The 17,465-nt window shown below is 50.1% G+C and overlaps 1 protein-coding gene across 14 annotated transcripts in view; it reads left to right on the forward strand.

Moving 5' to 3' along the window:
• The window catches only part of Rbfox1 (RNA binding fox-1 homolog 1), a 1,956,039-nt gene that overhangs the window by 157,637 nt on the left and 1,780,937 nt on the right, over positions 1-17,465 (forward strand). The window lies entirely within an intron of this gene.

Below are 17,465 nucleotides of genomic sequence, written 5' to 3' on the forward strand. Positions count from 1 at the left end.
CTTATAAATTACTTCCTGTCTCCTGTCTCCTGTCACTTCCTGTCTGCCATATTACATCATGTCTCCCAATACTTCCTGTTTCCTAAATCACTTCCTGTCTCCCATAACTTCTTATCTTCTATGCCTTCCTTGCCATTGGCCTTGGATAAGTTACCTTGACTTTTCAGAGTCCTGGTTCCTGTATTTTGTAAGTGTAATAATGGCCACATTTCAGACAAGTAAGGAGGATTAAATATGACCAAGTATGTGAGCTACTTACTCAAGGAAGTAATGTTCTTTTTTCATTTCTCAGAGCAGGCACTCAATAAATCTTGATTTCTTTCCTAATTTTCCTCTTCTCTGGTCCATGTGCTCAAAGTCCCCTTGGCAAGTTGATTCATATTAGAGGTGTGACCATGACCAGGAAGTGGATTTTAGAAGACCTCCAGTGGGCACTCAGACGTAGGTCATAGAGGATGCTCAGAGGTCTCCAGGAATAGAAGCTCACTCAAGCTCACTCGTCAGTGGCTCTGCAGGCAGGAGACCAGTGCACCTCAGGACAGGGGTCAGGAGGTCAGCAGGGCAGCCCAGCCTGCCTCAGGCCCTCTGCAGGAATGCATGGACTGCCCAGCCACTTCATCCCTGCGCAGGCTGGCTGCCTCTAGCCACCCTGCTATCCACAGCCAGCCCTAGATGGCTTCTCCAGCTAGGGCCTTTGCTCTTGAGTCTGCAAGACTTTGCAGCTGGGCTTCCACTAGCTTCTTGGCTCATTAATTAGTAGCTCCCACAGGAGAGTCTGATTGGCTATATTCGCACAGTTGTCTAATCCTGGTCCAATCAGCTGTGAATGACGGTTCTAACTCTGCCAGGGTTCTCTAAGAGGTGTGGTTGGGGGACAATGTCTGGCACCTCCAAGATGTTGGATTTTCTGCAAACTCATTAAAGGAATGAGATAAACCAAACCACAGATAGGTCAAAACGGACTGGTCTTTCTTTGCTCAACGCCTTTTACTTCACGTGGTAATTCATATCTGAGGGTGCAAGAGCTGTAGGGCAGGCCGCACTCCTCAGACTTGACCATGAGGTTTATGGTGGCTTTTAGGGGAGAAAGAAATTTCCCATAGAGTCTCAGTACTGACTCGAATTATTTAAAACTAATGTTAAACTTAATACTTAAGCAACAGAGACGTAAACCTGCCTGTAAATGCCCTCTGCATGTTGCTTTTCATACAGCTGCAAACAAATTCATAGATCACAAACAAACAGACCTACAAGACCAATAAAAATCCAAATTAGTAGCATTAATTTAGTGTGATGGATGATGTTCCTTGGCTGAAATCAAATCACTTCTCGTGAAGTGCCTGGAGTACGGGCTGCTGGAACGTGGGTGTCGTGGAGTCAGACATCCCATGAGGACCCACTCCACCACGTTCTCTCGACAAAGCGACATGTTTGACCTTCACTGTTGACCTTCACCTGTGATGTGTTCCGATTACCTCTGCCTTTTCCCATCAGCTCAAGACAGTTCAGGTTCTACTGCTAGCCCCAAAGAAAGTGAGAACATGACCCCAAGGCTGGGCAACTTAATTCACCTGGCCTTTTCGAAACACCTGGGTTGCTTTAGGGACTTTTTGTTTTTTTAAGCAGTACAGGGGTTTTTGATTAAGTGTTTTTGTGTTTTATTTTGGCAGTAGCAGGGTTTGAACTCAGGGCCTGGTGCTTGCTAGGCAGGTGCTCTACCACTTGAGCCATGGCTCCAGCCCTTTTTGCTTTAGATTTTTCAAATAGGGTCTCACATTTATGCCCAGGAGCTTGGACCACGACCCTCCTATTTATGCCTCCTGCATAGCTGGGGTGACAGACGTGCACCACCATGACCAGCTTTTTATTGGCTGAGATGGGGTCTTGTGACCTTTCTGCCTGGGATGACCTCGTATTTAGGTCCTCCCAATTTCCACGTCCTGAGTAGCTGGGATACAGGTGAGAGCCACCATGCCTGGCCAGGAGATTATTTTGAATTAAAATTTAAAAAGATTAAAAAATTTCGAAGGACACTCATGGTCTCACAAGGATATGTCCAGGCTAGAAGTCCCAGACAAAACATGGATTAGTGGTTCAGGCGGGGTTTCTTCTCCTCAGGTATAGCCTTAGGGGAGCCCCCTTTATCTCTTGATTTCCCCACCTGTGAAGGTAATCCCCTGCCTGCATACATCACAGCCTGGCCTGAGGAGCAAGTAAGATGAGGCATATGAAATTGTATTGAAAATCACAAGTTTCTAGACTCAGTGGCTCATGGCCATAATCCCAGCCCTTGGAAGGTAGACATCAGGAGGATTGTGGTTCAAGGCCAGCCTGGGCAAAGAGTTAGTGAGACCCTATTCTCAACCAATAGGCCAGGTAAGCTGGCCCACACCTGTCATCCTAGCTATGGAAGGCTGTCTGAGGTAGACTTGGCCAAAAATGAGAGACCCTACCTGAAAAATAACAAAATTTTTTTAAATGGCTAGAGGTGTGGCTAAATGGCAAGAGCAAGGCCCTGAGTTCAAGTCCTTGTACCACCAAGAAAAACCACAAGTTTAAGGTGATGGCTGTTAGTGTTTGAGTTGTGTCCCCACCATTCATATGCTGAATTCTGAACTCCTGGTACCTCAGAATGTGGCTGTATCTGAAGATGGGGTCTTTAAGGAGGTGACTGAGGTGAAAGGAGTGGTTGCCCTACTGCAGTCTACCGGTGTCCCATATAAAGTGAGGATCAGGATATAGAGCCACGCACAAGGGACAGCACCTTGTGAGGAAACAGGCTGTTTAATACCCCAGACTAATGGTTTATAGATGAGGCAGTCTGGGGAGTGGGCCCCTTCATTACCTGGTAACCTGCTTATTCTTTAGGACTTCTCTTGCACCTCATCCATCTGTCCATCCATCCATTCATCTATCTACCCCATCCACCCATCCATCCATCTATTCATCCATCCATCCACCCATCCACCCACCCACCCATCCATCCATCCACCCACCCACCCATCCATCCATCCTTTCATCCATCCATTCACCCCATCCATCCACCCATTCACCCATCCATCCATCCACCCCATCCATCCATCCATCCATCCACTCACCCACCCATCCATCCATCCATCCATCCATCCATCCATCCACCCACCCACCCATCCATCCATCCACCCACCCACCCATCCATCCATCCTTTCATCCATCCATTCACCCCATCCATCCACCCATCCACTCATCCACCCATCCACTCATCCACCCATCCACTCATCCACCCATCCATCTATACACCCGATCCATCCATCCATCCATCCACCCATCCTTCCATCCATCCATCCATCCATCCATCCATGCACTTGGTCATTCTCTCCGCATCCTCACTCTGAACTGCAGGCTGTGGTGAGTAGATACTAGAGCCAGAGTGGACGTTGAGGCCGATCCAGCTTCTGTCCTCGGGGTTGCCCCATCTGCTGGAAGCCGAGACCACAGGGACAGATGATAAATACACACTTCCATAGTGAGGTGTGTGCTGTGGTGTGAGGTGCAAGGTGTGAGCAAGAATTCAGGGGACAGAGAAGAGGGAGCTATGTTCCAGGCAGTGGGAGACCCCTGTGCAAGTTGTGGAGGAGAGGAGGTCAGTGTGGCTGGAGAGGGGGAGAACAGGGCTATGTCTCTGGGGTCTGGCAGTCTCTGTCTGTACAATGAGCTGATAATGTGGCCATGTGCACACAGTACTTGGGTGGCACCATGATGTCCATCCAGGTCCTGCTGTCTGACGAGCGGGGCCAGAGCCCCAGGACAGCTCTTCCCAATGCCAGCTGATCCTTCCGTGTGCTACCCTCCTAAAGCAGGATGAACCCCCTGACATCTCCTAAACCATCTGTCCCCAGTTTAAAGGGCCGAGAAAGTGCCAGATCACCCCTTCCCCACCTGCCAGCCTTGCAGGGCAGCACACTACACCAGGGCAGGGCCACTCTGGGAAGAAGCTGCCGAAGAGAACCAAGGGGAGGTGGGGACCTGCGGAGCTGAGCCAGGCCCCTTTCTGTCTCCTGAGAATCAGGGCTTTGGGTCCAGACCAGAACGACCGGAGGACAGTCTGCCCTGAGGTGCCGTGTGTTCTTGGGATGACCACACTCTGGAACTCCTGCCCCCCATGAAACCATCGCCCTCCTGTTCACATGCATTGCTTTTGCTAGGCTCTTCTAAATTGGTCTTGGGGGGATCAGTGCAGTAACTCACTTAAAAATGCCTGAAATCCTACCTGGATTGAGAGTTGGCCAGCTAGGATGCCTTGGAGCCTCTGGGGGCTGGGGAGCAGCCGGTGTTTTTTACTCCAGCAAAACTCTGCCACATGAGTTTGCTTGTTTTCAGCTGCTCCTTCTCTTGGTCCCTTGTCATTCTCATCTTCCTTGCTACCCCAGGACCTCTGCACCTACTGTTCTACCTGCCTGGCATGATCATTTCCCCTCCTTTTTGTGGTGTTAATTCCTACTCAGCATTCTGATTTCTGCCCTCAAGCCCCTTCTTCAAGGAAGCCTTCCCTGATTTCCTGGCCTGCCTTCTCACCCAGCAAGTGTGTGCATCTCTCAAGGACTTCATCTTCGTTGTCACTTAAAGTCATTTGTGTGCTCATGAATGTGTCTCTCCAACAAAGCTGAGCATTTATTAAAACAAGAGAAGTGTTCCTTCCTGGAACACAGGTCCTGATCAGTGCTGCCTGGGTGGATGGAAAGAGAGTTGGGAGACCCCAGGGAGCAGCGCTTGTCAGGAGTGGCTGTCAGGGGACCCAGGGTCTGGCCTTCATCTTTGCAGGGTCAGGAATGTGAGCTGGTCACTGTTGTTCCTTTGAGCCGTCAAGGGAAGTAATAATCACACCTGTTGTTCTCTAAGCGTTTCTAAGAGTTTTGCCTGAGCATCTCACTGTGTGTGCCGAGTCTGAAGCTGGTTCTTTTGTCACTCTCATCTTAGTGATGAAACAGGCACAGAGAGGGCAGGTGGCTTCCTTGGGGTCACACAGGATGGGCAGAGCTCACACTCAGATCCAATATCTTCAGAGCCTGCATTCCTGGCACAGCGATCTCCTGTCACAAAGCCTCTCCGGGTGATACATGCCAACTTCTAGCATGAATTCACAAGGCCTCACACGTCCAAGGCCAGGGCCTCTGCCCTGAAAGCTGTGCCTTACTGTAAGCCAGGCTGTCCTCGGCCGCTTAGGACAAGGCTGGAGAGAGGTGGGAGCCGGCGTCACGACTGACGCGTGGGGGTGTGTGGCTGTGAGAGTGTGGGACGTGAGCAGCCAGCCTCGGGTGAGGCCTGTTCCCAGCCTCCTGAGCTGCCCGGGGCCCCGTTGCAGGGGTGGCATTGCTTGTCTGGGCCCTGAGGTACTTGTGTTGATTTTACAATTGTATTTCTGGAAGGAAGCCTGCCCTACTGGCCAGGGTTGCCCAGGGCTGGCAATAAATAACCCTAAGCAACTCCTCCCTTTATGAAGCTCAGAGAGGCTGGGCAACTGCCCCATGGACATACAGCTGGGGAGCAGCGCTGGTATCGAACCCAGATCTGTGTGACTGCAGAGGCTACACCTGGCCAGCATGATGTGGGCAGCAGGCATGCCAGTGCCCTGGGACGATGGGCTTGAATGAAGACTGCTCAGGGGGATTCCAAACCCAGTTGGCTGTGTGACCTCCAGTGTGGATGCCGGCCTCTCTGATCCTTGGTCTCCTCCTCTGGGAAAGGGAGTGACTGGAGCGGGGGCTCCTGAGAAGAAGAGAGGTGAGTGTTCAGTGAGGGGTGTGGAATGGCGCCATGTGTCAGTGGGGCCTCACTTGACAATGAGCGGCTCTTAGCAGTGAGGTAAAAGACTGGACCTGGGTGGACCTGGTGTTCTGCTGGGTCCCTCTGTCCTCCCTCAGCTCTGACCTCTCCTGCCTTTGCCTGTTGTCAGGGCTCATGGTGGCCTTGACCTTCCGGCTGCAGTACTTATGGCCAGTTTGCCAGGAGTGCGGACAAAAGCCCCAGGGCGAGGCTGGACGCCTCTGACAGCTTAATTCAGATGTCGAGACCCCTGCCGCCTCGAGGCCTGAGTCCCACGGCTCCATCTCCCCGCATGAGGAGAAGCTAACCCCATGGGACTCACTTTGTCAGCGAGAGGGGGCTGATCCTGGCTACGTCCATCGGTCCCCAGTATTGATGTCATTGTTATTGTTGTTGTTGTCATTCTCTTCATCTTTGATCCCTGGGGTTCCCGGGATGGTCTGGTCAGGCCACAGAGGCACGTGAGTGTGGAGGACATGGCCAGTGGGTAACCAAATCCACTTCCCCTCTACTGGTCCAAAGCCTGGCGCTGGCACTGCTCACAGCCTATTGGCCAGAGGCCTGTCACGTGGCCACAGCTGCAGAGGGGATGCAGTCAGAGCGTCCTCCCTGCTTTCCCAAGTCTGTGTGCGGCAGGTGAGCAGGGCGTCTCGGAAGCCGGTGTTGAGGGTGGTGGGGGTGGAGAGCTTCTGTCTGGTCTGGAAAAGTTGCTTTGAACTTTCCATGAGCAAGACACACTTTTCTGTTGTGTTTGAGCCACGTGGGTGCAGGGCAGCTGGCGTTGCTACTCACCAGCCTGGTAGAGCATCCTGCATCCCGGCCCCACGGAGGCCGGGGTGGGGTTAGTGTGGTCCTCGGGCCTGTGCCCCGCAGGTGACAGGGTGTGGAGAGTCAGGTCCCCCGCACAGCTCCCGACTCTCTGGATTCTTACACTGTCCATCTTAGGGGGCTGTGAGAGGCCCCTTAAATGGTGACCCAAGATCATGGGCCTAAGAGTTTGGTCTTTGATGTCCCAGGTAAGCAAGCAGGATGTTCCAAGGAAATCCTAGGAATCGGTTTAATTGTCAGTCACAGACTTCCCCGAGAGTTTGCACAGCAGCTTCTGTCTTTATGAGAACTTTTTATTCTCCTGAATCACCTGTCGGGGGGTGAGCAGCCCCTCTGAGCCCCTGACTGCGTCCTCGTCAGCGCATTGCTCGTCACTAATGCGTGCTCAGCTCACCTACCTACAGCAGTCTAGTCACCCGCGAGGGCCCATTTATGATGAAATGATACATAATTTCCACGTGTCTCTGCACAGACTACAGCCCTGTGCTGCACCTTGGGGTCCTCGGTCTCCAGGACGTCCTGGATGGAGGCCCGCAGAGCTGGTGGGGTCAGCCCCACCAGCAACCCTTGGTGGGGTGCAGGGGTCTTGAAGGTAGAATCTGTAGGATTTTCCTTGGGGTGTGTGGAACTGTAGATTCCATCCCCACCCTAGGGAGATGATTTGTAGGTCTGGGTGTGGAATATGCTTATTGATTTATTTTGCCATACTGGGGTTTGAACTCAGGACCTTAGCTTGCTCGGCAGGTGCTCTTCCATTGAGCCATTCCCCCGGTCCTTTTGTTTGTATTTTGTTTTTGAGATGGGGTCTGGCTAACTTTGCTGAGAATGGCCTTAAACTGCTGATCCTTTTTGCCTCTGCCTCCTGAGTAACTGGGATTACAGGCATGTACCACCATGCCCAGCTGGCACATATGGCTTCAGGAAGCATGCCCAAGTCTTGGGGGTGAGTACTTACTGCACACGTCCCTGGGGCTGGACGCCACACTCCACCTGAGAACAGAGCAGACCTGGCTGCTGTCCTTGTGGCCTAAGGAGACACCATCAGAGGTCACAGTGACCTGAGGATTCATGTGTTCCTCCAGAAGCTCTTGGATGTTTTTCTGGCTCCTCTCAGCCTTTTCCTCCATCTTCCAATTTTCTTCATTGTTTGGTGGCACTGGGGTTTGAACCCAGGGCCTCTGGCTTGCTAGGTAGGTGCTCTACCACTTGAGCCATGCCCCCACACCCCCTTTCACTTTAATTTTCAGATATGGTCTCACGCTTTTTTCCCAGGCTGGCTTTAGACGGACTCTGATCCTCCTACTGCTGAGTAACTGGGATTATAGGTGTGTCCCACTGTGCCTGGCTTGTTTTGAGACAGGGTCTCACTTAACCTTTGCCCAGGCTGTCTTCACACTGTGATCCCCCCACCTCTGCCCTGAGCACATTCTCTGCTTTTCTAACTAGCGCCATGAAACTCGCTTCTCGTCTGGCTGTGTGCAGCAGAGAATTGTTGGCTCCCCCTCTCTTCTTGGGTCTCTTGCTTGTGCCAAGATGCCCTTTCCTTCCCTCCCTCCATCCCTTTCTCCCTTTCTCCCTCCCTCCCTCTCTTCCTCCCTCCCTATGGATCCTCCTCCTTGGCTTGGGCCAAGTGGCTGTGCCGCCATGTGCCAGGTACTTAACATCTCTGGACTTCATCTATAACATGGGACGGTCATTACTGACTTGCCTGAGGGGTGTGACCATGTTCTGGGTTGGCTGATGACCACTTCCGACTTCTTGTGGTGATGGCTTGGCCTCCAGGGCCTCAGAATGGGAGGACACAGGCTCACTTTGGTGCAGTTTATTAAGATGAGGTCATCCCGGAGCCAGGGCGGACCTTGATCCATTATGACCAGAACCTTACGAAGGGGGCATTTGGACACAGGGACACAGGGAGATGCCACGTGGAGACCGGAGCTCTGTTTCCACAGCCACAGAGCACAGAGCTGGCACAAGCCGAGGGGCCTGGGACAGGGAGCCGGCTGCAGACGCCTCACTTTCAGACTTCGGTCTGCAGAGTGGGGATGACACAGTTCCCCTATGTGCTGGTCTGAGACTCTGTTATGGCTGTCCTGGGAGGTGACGCACCCTGGGAGCCCTGAGTGGTGGCCCTGGAGCTCAGTGGTGGTGAGGCCTTGTTGCCAGCAGCTAAGGACGACCCCATGTGCTACACTGAGGTCCAAAGCAAGCCACCCAGATATGCCAGGTGTGCATCCGGCACTTCTGCTGTCCCAGGTCTTGCCTGCACAGAGCCCCCTCAGCCTCACAGGGTTCCTCTCCTTCCTTTTCCACCTGGAGACGCAGTGCAGGTGGCCTGGAGTGTGGACCTCGAGGTGGGGATCCTAAACGCGTCCCGGGTCCTTATGGCGATGCCAAGGGCAGGTGTCTCCGATGAGCCCTCTTCTCCTGGTTTCTTAAAAGTTCGTGCTGCAATGAGTTTGTAAGAGAATTCATTGGAAGAAGCATCAGGTACGGTAGCTTCTGGATTTTTCTGTTTATTCTGAAGCTGCAGCACAGGCGAATGGGGCAGGAGGAGGAGGAGAGGAAGGGAGGAGAGATCAGATGAACAGGTGGAAGTTTGTCTTCTTTTTTGCTGGGGTTTGAACTCAGGGCTTTGAGCCTGCAAAGTAGGCACCCTACTGCTTGAGCCACTCCTTCAGTCCTTTTGCTCTGGTTACTTTTGAGATGGGGTCTCACCTCTTGCCCAGGCCAACCTGGACCATGCTTTGAGCAATAGATGTGATAACAGGTGCATGTCAGCATGTCCAGTTTTTTCCTGTTAAGATGGGGTCTTGCGAGCTTTTTGCTTGGGCTGGCCTGGAACCTCAATCCTCCTACTCTCAGCCTAACAGGTAGCTAGGATTACAGGTGTGAGCCACTGCATCTGGCTTTGCTGATGGTCTTTATGGTGGGCCAGCAGCCAGAGGCTGAATTTGTGCATAGAGGCGACTCGTGAAACCCCCTTCCCAGTCTCCAGTCTGAAATGTCCATGCTTAGAGAAACAGGCAGCGCGGGCTCACAGGGAGGAGGGCACGGGATGTCCACTGAGCCTAGTCCAGTTCATAGACGAGCCCGATAAATCCTCTGGATAATGGGGTGATAAGACTTATCCCTCCAAGCAGAGAGTTCCACTGTTGGGCAAGGTGACAAGTGGCAGGGTGGCCCAAATGCACTTTCTGTTGGTGCTGCCGAGATGCACTGAGCATTTAAAGGCAGGACAGAGAATTGGAGATGTGGCTTCAGCAGTGGAGCGCCTGCTTTGCAAGCACGAAGCCCTGAGTTCAAACCCCAGTCCCACCAAAAAATAAAGCAAAATAGAGGCAGGCAGAGCATGTGTACAGAGCTTGGCTGAATTCCCTCCTGGGCCCCAGAGCTACTGCAGCATGGATGAGTATTACCAGCCCCTGATGAAGACTGATTTTAAAATAACTGGGTTCGTGGGCATCCTAATTCTGGAAGTCAATTAGGGAAATCAGCCTTGTCCAACAACTGCCTGAAACGTGTTTCAAGGTTACTGGGGAAATTCTGGAGCCATGGGAGTGCCTGTCATGGCGTGTGTGTGGTCTGTGCTCTGGGTAGGTTTGGTTTGGTGTGGGGTGGTGGGGAGAGGACCTGGTGCCTTCCCCAGGAGAGGTGGGCAGGGCTGTCCTCAAAGCACCTAGATGCAAATGACAGAAAGCCACTCTAAGAGATGCAAGGAGGACAGGGATTGCTGAGGTGACCATTGTGGGCGCCACACAGTCAGACGCTACGTTGCTTGGATCTGTGTCCTCAGGCTGCACCACTGAACTGACCCTGGTGGTCATGCAGATTGACCATTCTTTTCCTGTTACCTGCCATCTGCCAGGACCCTGCTGCTCTGCACACTCGCTCTCAGGTCAAGTCCACTGCAGGAGCGTCTGACTGGCTGAGCTGCAGTTCTCAGTTTATGATTCACTGTGGGTACCATGATTACCTGCATCTAGCCCTGCACCTGCTCCTAGCTGCAAAGGAGGCGGGAAAGGGAACAAGTGGTGTGGCACTGGTATCTAACAAGACACATATGTCAGGGAGCTTATTAAACACAAGAAGGAGGTTACAAATGCTGAATAGCTGGCAAAAGTCACAAATGTGTGGTGATCTGGACATTGGTTTATTCAGAAAATATTTCTAGAAGGGGTTTAATAGGAGCCTATCCTATGAGCTTGTGAAGTCACAAGGATAACACAGGAGAAATAACAACCCTCATGGGGCTTTTGTTCTACGGGGGAGACAGACAACAGACACACACACAAAGTCATAGAAGTGCACTGGCCAATACAGTAGCCACTGGCCACACGTGTCTACTTAGATTTAAATAACTGATTAAAATTAAATCAAATTAATCAGTTCCTTAGTCATGTAGCCTCATTTCCGGTTCTTACTGGTGACACATAACAACTTGTGACTTGTACATTGGTCATCATCAGCTCCAAGTTCAGAACCTCATCTGGATCTCACCAGCTCATCTAAATGACCAAGTTTGGCTTGAGGGAGGTGGTGTGACCCATCTTGGGGTCCAGTTCCTTCCCAAATGTGGAAACGTGAAATGAAAGAAACATCTGCTCCCAAAATGCAGAGAGGCACAGGAGGAAAGTTATGGCCACTCTGGCTCAGAAGAGAGGAAAACGAGAGTACAAAGGACTCACCAGTCAAGTGACTTGTAAGTCTAGATTTAAAAATCTGTGTTTTCTAGCCCCAAGAATAGACCTCTGTTCTGTAGGTCCATTCTTTGGATTCAGGCCTGTCTGTCTGGGTTCATGGCTCTGTTCTCTGTGATATCCTCCTTTTGAGGGAGGTGGCAAGCATTTGCTTTGTGCTGAGTAGTTCTAGTTTGCTTCTTCATTGTAGAATTTGGGGGTGTGGAGTGACTTCTTTCATTTTTTTACTCTCTCGTTCCCCTCCAGCTAATGTGTCTGCTGATATAACACTCTCAGGAACGTTGTGACTCTCCCGTGTGTCCCCAAGATCCACTGCACCTGACAAGAGGTCCTTCACAGATTTTCTGGCTACTGCTCAGATGGTTGCAGGGATCTGTGGTCACGCCTTAATCTCCAAAAGGCCTCTGTGGTGACAAATACTCAGAAGTTTTTGTCTTTCTGACAACTTAGAAAAAGGTCGTATGTTTGGAGTTTCTCTAGAGGAACATTTTGCAAGAGCAAAGGTCTCAATTTTAGCATCTTTTCACCTTCTAGGTAGACTGAGAGGCCCCTGAATAATCAAGCCCCGGTTCCTTTTTGTTTAAAAGTATGTGCCATAATTTCTCTCTTCCCTCTCGTGTTTTTCTGTAGGGATTAAGAAGCAACCAGGTGGCATCTTCCACACTCTGGTAGGAATCTCCTCAGCTAGATACCTGAGCCCAGCACTCATAAGTTCTGCCTTTCACATAACCGCAGAACACATCTGCCCCACTTTCTGCCCCATGTCACAAGGATCATCGTCCCCCTGGGTGTTTTTTGTGAAGGAGTAATTTTTTATACATTTTTATTAGGATAGATTAATTATGTGTGGGGGGATTCATATTGACAATTCTGATTAGACTTATATTGTACATTATTTTCATTGCCCCCACCATCTCTCCTCCTCTACCTCCTCCCTGCCCCACTTAAACCAATTGCAAGAGGTTTCTTTGTTCTATTTCATGTAAGTATATAAAGTCCATCCACCATATTCCCTCACCTTCATCTCCTTCGTTCACCCTTCCCCTCTCACAAGTTCCCCCTACACACTGTACCTATTTTACAGTCCTGTCTTTTGATATTACTATTTAAGTTGATGTTCCAAGGGTTTCTCAATGTGTCCCAGCTGTGAGTCTACTTTACTTGTCCATTCAACCCCTTCCATTGTTCTCCCTTGCCCTTTACCTCCCACCCTCCATCTTCAACAGCTTTCAATACACATCCTTGTGTCCTCCACCTTCACAGATGTGATGTTTTACAACACTGTTGACACTATCACTCTCTTTTCCTTCCCTCCTTCCCCAAGTTCCACACAGCAGTTCCACTGTCACAGACATGTTCTACATCTGAGTTTGTATGTGATCATGTTTGTTTTTGTGTGTATGTTTATCTTTGGATCTATCTTCCACATATGAGAGAAAATATGTGATGTTTGTCTTTCTGAACCTGGCTTACTTCACTTAGCATGATGTCCTCCAATTGCATCCATTTACCTTTAAACCCCATGTCATCATTCCTTGTGACTGAGTAAAACTCCATTGCGTATATATATCACATTTTCTTGATCCACGCGTCAGTCGTAGGCACCTGGGTTGTGGCTAACATGCCCCTTGTCCTTCTGAGTGCTCTTGAACGTCCCACACCTCTCATATTTTGACTAGCAACCTGTTCATATTGTCTTAGGCATTCCCTCAGGCAATTTGGGTTTCCCCATAATGCTTGCTACTTCCTTCTGAGCCTTTGGGGGAGTCTTTCACATCTGTACAGAAGGCAATTAGGGTCTTTATCATGATCCTCGAAATTCTCCTCCTGTCTGCTCACCAAAGTCTTGTCCATGTTTTTAGAGACGTGTTGCATCAGAATGTCACTTCAAGATATCCAAGTCTGTATTAGTTTTCAAGTTGCTGCTACAGCAAATTGTCACAAATTTAGTGAGTCAAAGTGACACTTGTCACCTTGCAGTTACATGGGTCAGAAGTCTGGGGTGGGTCTCCCTGGGCTGGCAGGTGTGGACTGAACTTCTTCCTCACTCGAGCCTAGGGTGCGGGCGTTTCCTTGCTCAGTGCATAGCAGCCCTTGCATTCCCTGGCTTGTAGCCTTTTCCTCTCTCTTCAAAGCCAGCAGTGGGGGGTGGAATCCTTCTTGAGTTAGAGCTCGACTTTTCTCTGAGCCAGCTGGGAAAAGTGTTCTCTGCTTCTGAGGACTCATGAAATCAGACTGAGCTTTCTTCCCAATCCAGGAGACTCTTACCACAGCTCTGGGATCTGCAAGGTCCCCTTTGGCATGCCCAGCATTCTGCCCACAGGTTCTGGAGATTAAGATGTGGATGTCTTTGGTGGTGTTGGTGGCATTGGTCTGGAACAACAGGAGTTAGGTAGTGCCATCCACATTCAGTAGGAGCTACGACTCCCAGATAATCAGCGTGGGATAAGAGCCAGAAAACCTGACGGCTCCTCTCTGTGCCTGGTGACGCACCAGCCAGGGCCCTGGAGCAGACAGAGCCTGTCCCCACAGGTGCAAAGTTGTGATTGACCGGCTTGGTGGCATTGATGGAGACATGTGTGACTGAGCGTTTGTGTCCTGGTGGGAGAGGGTGGAGGCACGGGCCTGGAAGGTCTGAATCAATGGATCCACACGTTGCCTCTTGGCATTGGCCAGTTAACACCTCAGGGTCCTCGTTTCCTCATTGTTAACGGGGATAATGAAAATCCCTACATCCAAGGTAACTGTCGGAAGAGGATCCAGCCAATGAACCAGGGAAGCCTGGAGTGCCAGGTCCTTTCTATGCAGGTGGCCAGGAACACAGGGTTGGGGGTGTATGCTTTTTCTTCTTTTCAGGTGGGATTTGGGTTTGAACTCAGGGCTCTGCACTTGCAAAGTTGGTGCTCTGCTGCTTAAGTCATGCCTGCAGTCCATTTTGCTCTGGTTATTTTGGAGATGGGGGTCTCACGAACTGTTTGCCCTGGCTAGCCTGGAACTGTGATCCTCTGATCTCAGCCTCCCAAGTTGCAGGATTACAGGTGTGAGCCACACTGGTTTTCACAATTCCTTGCGCCTGGCTGGGACTCAGTCCCCGAACATCTGCGGTTTTAGGTGCTTCCTTCGCTCAAGCCGTGTATCACTAGGTGCAGGTCGTGGTGGGGGGCAGGGGGTCCACAGGGGGTCCCAGTGACGTTGAGAGGCACTTGGTAGTGCAGGCCTCGGTCCCCAGCATTTGTGGGGATTCTCTCTCCATCACTTTCTTTCGTCTTTGCGCTATGGGGGTGGCAGAGATGCGTTTAAGTTTCCTCTGCCCTCACAATGTTCTCCTATGGAGCAATAGAAAAAGACATGTGGCTCGAGTGTTGATTTGTGCTTGGATGTATTTTTTACCATTATGATCTTGGAGTCTGTCTTGAATGCCTTCATTTCGGTCACAAGGGAACTGAACATTGCAGAAGTCAAGAAGCCTCTGATGTCTGTTTCAAGGAAAGCTTTGCCTTTGACAGGGCGCAATTATTTTTGATTGGAAAAAGTACATTTTAGCACTTAGCAAAGATCAAAGGATCATATTACTTCACAGGTTGGTTTTTATTTTCTGCTCTGATTTGTACCAATATTCTGGAACAGAGGCAGTTCTTTTGCAAAAACTAAGAGATTAAGATGACGATGTCAGAACCAAAATGAGAGGAAGCCAAGAGGGCCTCACACACCATTTGGCACAGCGAAAATTTTGAGACTATTCATTTGTTTACACCTTGGGCACAGCGCTCTTCAAACTCCGGCCGCTGCCTGCAGGTCTGAAGAGCTCTGTTCTGCAAAGGAAGGAAGCTGGAAGGTTCTCCTGAGTTTGGACAAAAATGGCACCCATATGCCAAACAGCTTTTGTTAAGACTAAACCGCCTCCCCAAAACGACATGCACTTTGAAGTGTCAAGAGTCAGGAAAACTACCCAAAACACCTCCGAGTTATCTGACCACAGCGTTGTATTTCTTCATGGGTTGGTCAGTTTTCATGTGTGGCACTTGACTGACTCTTAGTGTTCCAAAGCCAAGTTTGAGGATTGCTTGGCAACATTTCCATAAATTTGAAAGCCAGGCTTTTGTAAAACCCAGGGAAGTCCACAGCAAGTGAGCTGGGGTGGCATTTCCCAAACTATGTCTCCTGAGTCATCTATGTCACAGTCACTGAAGGTTTGTCCAAAATCCAGGTAGCAATGTTGTATATGAATCTCTGGATGACATCCAGAACTCTGGATTTTTTCTTTGTTTGGGATAGGGTCTCACTATGGAGCCCTTGATCTTGCCATCCTCCTGCCTCTACTTCCAAGCACTGGGATTACAGGTGTGCAGTACCATACCTGCAAGACTCTGAATTTTTAAAATCCTCCTAAATCTTTGGCGCCAGAAGTGTGGCCGTCACTCAGGAGGTTGTCAGAGGCAGAATCCTGGCCTGGTCCTGGTCACACCGAGTCTGACTGTGCTTTCAGCGCTGTCTGTGGTCCGTGTGTGCGTTCAGGATGAGAAGCATTGGACTAGACAATGGATCGCCTGGTTTTACTTTATATCTTTCTCTACTTTTACTAAAAATCTGAACAAAGACTGCCATTCTAGTTGAAATGATAGTTGAAGGGTCTTGACCTGACCCGCTCCCCACCCCCACACACATAGCAAGTATGGCTGCACAGGTCAGGGACCTGTTTAAATGTCCTGCTGTCTGGGTACCATCAGGATATTATTGACTCTGGTGATGGCTTTATGCCGCACCTAGGACGAGATGGTAACTTCCAGGTGTAGAGTGTGGTGTCTGCCATGAGCTGTTAACTCTATGTGGCTGAGTCCCCTCCCCTTCTGTGCCCTCCTGTGAACTACATGCATTCATCTCAGTGCAAAAATAACTCAGGTGTTAACTTTATTGATGCAACCTTGCATCTTGATCCAGAAAAAATAACGAATGGACAGGCTTGAAGTGGCTGAAAAGTCCACCCGACACCCCTGTTATTTATAGCTGCACCGGCTTTCAGCAAGGAGAGCCAGGCTATCAGCTCGAAATACTACTTTCATGAGTTCTTTAGTAAATAGGCCACGGCTCTGCTTTACCTCTTTCTGGGTGCAGTGACCTGATATTTTACCGTCCGTGTTAATCACTGAGGCTGAGTCTTGGGAGGTTCAGTGTCTGCAGTGACCCGTCCACGAGACGTAATCCAGCGGGTAGAAGACATTCTAAATGCCCAGTTGTAAGGATTAGAGGGGCCACTGGCTGGGTTGAGGATGGCGTCCCCTGCACCAGGCAGGACTTGAAGAGAGGCCTTGAGTTCGTGTGCTATTGGGCAGGCCCAGGGCTCTGCCTGTAACTGCAGCAGAATCCTTACTCACAGGCCACAGACCACAAATGGCTGTGGTCCTGCCTCACAATCTTTCAAGACGCCAAGGGAGAGAACTGCTTGCAAGTACCATGACATCATCCTTGAGCAAAGCTGAAAAACCAAAACACCACCAGCCAACAGATAAATAAGCTCTGCCCCTCACAAAGACTTTCTTGAGTGTCCAAAAGCTGAAAGAATACCCGAGGGGCAGCCCCATTCTACAAGAGATGCTACAGGAAGTTCTCCAGGTGGAAGAAAAATGGATGCAAGACAGTAACAGAGAATTGACATAAAGGAAGAACAAATGCCAGGCAGGTCACTGCACAGATCAAGCCCTAGGTTTCTCATTATTTAAGTCATTTTGAAAAAGTAAACATAATAATGACAGTGATGCAATACAGTAATCTAACGTATGCAAAGTGTAACGTGTGACAAAGCTAACACAACACCGATGTCATGTTCTCCTGGCATGTGTGCCGTGTGGGCTGTTACCAGAAGGGAGAGTGTGGTAAAAAATACCACAAAGCCCAAATCAACAGCCAAAGTTAACAAGCCAAAGAGATTTGGCTAGTAAGCCAGCCAAGAAGGTAGAAAGAATCATTAAAGACACTCAGTCCAAAGGAAGGCGGGAGAACAAGGAAAGGGGACCCAAAATGTGACAAGTAAAACCAAACGACCAGCTTCAAAGTTGGATTACGAACACACCCCACCAGTCTCAGTGGCCAGAGAACCTCAATTAAAAAGGCAGACAGATGGTCTGCTACTTTTAAAAA

This window comes from Castor canadensis, chromosome 17 (assembly GCF_047511655.1).
Source record: "Castor canadensis chromosome 17, mCasCan1.hap1v2, whole genome shotgun sequence".
NCBI lineage: Eukaryota > Metazoa > Chordata > Mammalia > Rodentia > Castoridae > Castor > Castor canadensis.